The sequence below is a fragment of the Chaetura pelagica genome, unplaced genomic scaffold (genome assembly GCF_000747805.2).
Source record: "Chaetura pelagica isolate M959 unplaced genomic scaffold, ChaPel_1.0 scaffold17, whole genome shotgun sequence".
In the NCBI taxonomy this organism is placed as follows: Eukaryota; Metazoa; Chordata; class Aves; order Apodiformes; family Apodidae; genus Chaetura; species Chaetura pelagica.
In genome coordinates this window covers 2,183,877-2,189,730 of record NW_009970726.1, presented here as the reverse complement: position 1 = coordinate 2,189,730, position 5,854 = coordinate 2,183,877, and positions in this window count along the sequence as shown.

Below are 5,854 nucleotides of genomic sequence, written 5' to 3'. Positions count from 1 at the left end.
TGGCTGGGCTCCCGGGGATGCCCGCGGCCCCCCCCGGGGCTGCCCCCAGCCCCCGGCAGCATCTCACGGGCACGGCAGCAGCGAGTCCTGCCCCGTGTCCGGCAGCGAGGGGTCCGGTGGCAGGGTGTTCCTGCCTGCCCCTGCGGGGGGGTTGTCAGCAAGGCCGCTGGAGGAAAGCAGTACGCAAAAAACATGTTTAATAAGGAGTCCCTTATTTCCCGATACAGAAAACCACCCCTGGGGAGCAGAATGGTTCCCTGAGGACAAGGTCCTGACAGCATTCTGCTCTGATCCAGAGGACTGCTCATTTGAAAACTATACCAGGGGTATAGAAAGGTTATTAGACAGAAAAACAAAGCAGATGAGTGTTGATGAAAATGCTAGTTGCTCTCCGTACTTTTTAAAAGGGTGTTGAGGCTTCCTAACACTGTCAGAAGGCACTATGATTTGGTCCTAATTTTTTCCTCCCTGACAACTTCTGATAAGTAAAAGCCCTGACCCAACAACAGGACACTTTTCCACCCCAGTAAACAACCATGTTACACCATCTCTTCCATGAATGTATCCAGCTCTAGATAAAAAAATAAAAATAAAAATAAGGTTTTCTGGTCATTGCTCCTTTTTACGGGTCAGAGACACCTTCTGTTTTCTAATATGCTCCCTTGATTTCTTCCTCCCTGGCTCATGTCCATTTGCTCTTGTACCAGTGTGGATTCCCACGAAAGATCTCAATCTCTGTGGGATTTTCCCTCAGGTTTATATACTGCAGTCATATTCCTTCCCAGCTCTCATTCTGCCAGGGCAAGAGAAGGAAGTTCAGGATTAGATTCCCTGTTTCTTTGTCACCCAAATCACCTTTCCCTCCCCCTTTCTCCGTATGAGTTAATCTGCTGGATACTCAGAACCGTAACTGTACACAGTCATCCAGGAGAGCACTGGTAGCTCCTTGGAGAATGCCGTCAGCATTTGCATTTCTGCCAAAACCCTCACTTCATACTCAAGGGTTATATTTACCCTTTTCATGGCCATGTTCCTCCAGCAGCTCATGATCACTTTGTCATTAACTAGTGCGCCAAGGTCTTTTTCCTCCTCTGTCTGGCAAGGACTACCGAGAGCACAGTCACAGCACATGTTCTTACCATACGTCCCAAATGTGTGACCTTCTTAATACTGAATTTCATTCCTGTTTACCACTCAGGTACTCACAGTCCTAGGCTTCCTCCTAATGATTTTTCAAGACTCCTCCATGCTGGGATGCTCTTCCTGCTCTGTGGCTTTGTCAGATGTTAGCAGAGTCCTTCTTTTGTTCTAAAACTGTTAATGAAAATTTTCCACTGAGTCCATAAGACCAAAGAGATCCTGGGCCATGGCACAGGGGCATCAAGCTCCCTCACTTGCCTGTGCTAGTGGTAAAAGCTTTGGGACTGCTTTTGTTAGAGATAACTTATGTGTCTAAGAGCTCTTGACATACTTGTCTAATGGCTTTTAGAACTCAAGCAGCAAGTAGTTCTATTAAATTGTTTTATTAAAAATTATTATATACTATTTAGTAAAGATGAGTTTTAAATTAATAATTCCTGTCTTGGAAACAGATGCAATATTGAGCAATGCAGGTAAAACAAGAGGCTTAAAACCATCTTAGGCATTCACGTTCCTCATGGATCTCTCTGCAGTTACTGTCCAACCCTACAAGTTTCTCTCCTGAGGAGATATCCTGCATCCTATTGGTGTTTTGTTGAATAGTCTTGGCTGTAATATGATAAGAACACTACCCTGATGATTTTTCACTAGGAAGGGCTGACCTTCCATGGTTGTTCGGTTCCAGGACAGGCTGTCCAGTGGAGATCCCTCAACCCTCATTTCTAAGTGCACTTAGGTTTTTCTCCAGCCCAGAGTTAGACATCTTACATTTGCTGGCTCCTTGCTGAGCCTACTGGCTCACTCTTGCATTCTTTGTTGATCACCCGCCTCTCACTATACCAGGAGCCTTGGGGCTGGGTGCCCAGCACCTACAATTTCGGCATTGCAAAACCACATCTCTGCATCTATTTAGCCCTGAGGCTTTTATCTTTGTGGAGAATTATTAACCAAGTCAGGGACATGAAAAACATCTATTCAAGGAGATGCTGCATTTTCTTTGGAAGTTGTCCATACGTGAGCAGCACTGTTTTACCTAGCCTGGTTATCTCTTCTTCAGTGCTCACTACCCAGGAGACACAGGAGATTGTTGTTCACTCCACTCTATGAGAACCTTTCTCATAATGAGGATTGTTATCCTGTCTCCTCTCAATGACCTCTTCCTGAGATTAAGCAAATCCATTTCCCTTCAGTGTGTGTTTTTAAAATACCCTAACATTTTTTTGCTGATTTCTGTTAAATTCCCTGCAACATTTCTTTAAGTGTAATGTCCAAACCCAAACACAGTACTGAGGCTAAGTCTCACCAGTGCCAAGTAGAGCAGAATAATTACCTCAGTGTTTTTACCCATAGCACTGCTGCTAATGTATCTCCAAATGACATTTGGTTTTCTGCATAGGTTTTATCTCACTTATAATCCCACGCATTTTATCACCATGTAATCCCTGGTTTACATGGTTCACAACAGCCACTCTATCCATTCCTGCACTATTGCTGCCTTATCAGTTATTCTTCATTTCACAAACTGCACAATTGATCTGTCTTTTGTCCCAAGACTGCGTTTTGTACTTGTTTTTATTACAGTGCAGCTTATTGATTTCAGGCAAGCTCTCCAATCTGTGAAGATCAATGTGAGTCCTGATCCTGTTCTCCAAATCAACCTCTCCCAGCCAGTGCTCTCAGGAGTTGAATTAAGTACTCTCTTTTCCAGTAGCCAATTCATTACTGAAAACACTGGGGCCACAATAGACGCCTGCAGGTCCCAACTTGGCACATCCAGCTTTGACATTGAACTGTAGATGTGTTCTCTGGTATGATTCAAAGATTATGATTCTGATTTCATTTAGATCTTGTGACATGATTTGGTTTGTAAGAAGAGTAAGACTTTTGACATCAACAACATTGACATAAATCACATCTATCCCTTGATACACTTGGCTAGTTAGTCCTTTAAATAAGGACACTGAATTAATTTGAAGTGATATGTTCTTGATTAATCCATGTTGGCATTTTCTACTGCCTTCTTATCACTTATGTCCTTACAAATTGATTAATAATTGACTTTCATTATCATGGTTACATGGATTGGATTAATACTTCCCAGGATCCTCTTCTTTGCTCCTTTCTGGGCTTGTAAACACGTGACTCTGGCATCAATGTCTTCAGGCAAGTCACTGACAGTGTGAGTCCTCATTGCCTGTAACTTTGGCCAGTCAAAAGCTGGATAGTAATTAGGATAGAGATTTCAGTTTATTGCATACATGAGCATGACATGCATGGTCTAGTATAATGTTATGTACTACTTAGTACCAAACACATTTATTGAGGGTTGCAGATATGACATAGGACCCACAGGAGACCCACACCTTTCTGGAAGCTCAGCTGGAGCTTCTATGCAGACTATCCATGCAGGAAAACTTTGAGCATCTAGAATGGGATAGGGCATCTACACGTATGGTAAAGTAACTGCATCCCTAAGTATAAGGTGTTCATTAGTAGTCAAGGGGAAAAGGCAGGTGTAACAAACTGTCCTCAGGAGGGAACTGTTTTAAGATGGAGTCTGCTGGCCTTTGAAGATGCCACTCCCATTTCACTGGCATTAGAAGGACTAATATTTTGGCAGCTACATGGTTTTCAAGGCATTTTGAAATTTAAATGGTTTAAATGCCTAGCAAGAGTTTTGAAGTACCTAGAGTGCCTCGCTCATGTGGCCCGTCTTTATTCTGGCTGATTTTCAGCACTACCAAAGACACCCAATTTAGGAAGTTAATTACTCCAAAGCCTCCCGAAATCTGGAGTACCCTCTTTACATGCTTATATCTCTGTAATTATCAAGAGAACCTGCACTGATTAAACCTTAGCTTGGGCATTTGTTGATTGAGAGGAATTCAGGGTTTTACACCTCAACCCTATCTGTCAAACGCAGAAAACAGCCTTTCACTCACTCTCAGGATGTTGCGAAGATAACCATGTGAGAGCTTGCAGGGCACTCTGATCTGCCACATACACCCAAGGCAGAAGGTTTTGATGCACCGTTGCAATAATAGAAACTCACCTGAACTGCTCACAACCCTGAGCTGTGTCAAGACCTTCCACCAGACCTACAGACAGGACGCTGATGGCAGGGCAAGCCTAACACAACAGCAAATGCAGTAAATAAAAACATCAAAGATCAGATTACAATTACTTCTCGTTTTTTGTTACCAAAATGATTGAGACCTCTTCTAGACATAGTGAGTCTTGAAGGAACTGCAAGTCCACAGGTTGAGCTGCATGCATACACTGATGCTTCATCTGAGGTACAAGATTTTGACGATCAGTTATAGCTGAACAAATGAATGACACACAGTACTGATAAGGGATAGCTGGGGCATTTCCCTCATCTGTGCCTTTGTCTGCAAGCTGTCAGAAATACGTAGAAATAATTCCACTGCCAGTATCTTCCAGGCTGTTTTATTTAACTCATGCCTCCATCGGCTTCCCCATAAACAGAGCCCACAAGGAGGTAGAACAGCTCAGATCCAAACGAGCTGCTGCAGTTTCCCACCCTAGCATGAGGGCTGAACCCGACTTACCCTAGGCCACCTGTCCCTGCTCACCACTGCAATGTACAGTAGAGGGATTTAGCCCTTATTTGTAATCTTTTGTCTGCAGCTTTGTTGTTTGGGTGGGGCTGCACCTGTTCGTGGGGAGTGGGAATCCCTTAATTAGGGCTGTGGGACTGGGCAGCAGGAGCTGGCCCTGGGCGCTGGCACACAAAGGCTTAGGGGAATGCGTGTGAATTCAGTGCCCTCTTTATGCCAAGCCAGGATTGAACGCAAATCCTCCTCAGGTCTTCATGGCTCAGCTAGTGCATTCCCAGGGTTTCTGCCTTGTATTTCACACGCTGGATTGTCCTTTCTTGAGAGGGCAGAGATGCTGCCACCCTGTATTTCAGATTCTTGGAGTCTGCAATTGTTTAGGAATAGCAGTTGAGGGTTAATAATACATTTCAAAGTGTACCTTTGGCTACAGCATCAGCAGTTCTTTCTTGTTATCAAATGCAAATTGAATTTTCTTGCTGAACACGTACCTGGTGCTGTGAAGTGCTGTGTTAGTAATGATAGCTTAAGTCACAGAGACACCCAGGTTATCCCCTCTAGTGAATCCTCAGGCATGATGCAATCCCAATCTCTTCCCTCGCTAATCCCAGTTACCTGCTGAAGCCCCTGTCCATGCCGCCTCACTTCAGTGAACGTCTCATCCCCTCCCTCCCCTGCCCTACACCTCCCTCTGCTCTTGAGGCCTCATACCCTGGTGCCTGCAATCACCATGCTTTGCTCCCTCTCCTACCTCCCTATCCAAGCTTTGCCCTTCTGCATTTCAAGCCAAACGTCAAAGCGTTCCCCCAAAACGCCAGCAGAGGAGACAAAGGCGGCAGGATCAGCCTGCACCGTTCGGCTCTGGAGCTCCACGCCGCAGCGACCTCTCACGACTACAAACCTGTGCCTGGACCTTGCGCTCCCTGGCTGAAGTGCGACCTGTTCATAAGGGAACTAGAGTGTCGCTGCCTGCTGAAACCGGCCAGGCTGAAGGCAGACACGCCCCGACGTCCCAGCGCCGGGTTCATCCCCCCGTGTCCCCAGCGCCGGACGGTGCCAGCGGCCCCGCGCTCCCGGGGCTCTGCCGCCACCTTGTGGCGCCGCGCGGAACGGCAGGGCCAGGGGGGGCTCCGCTC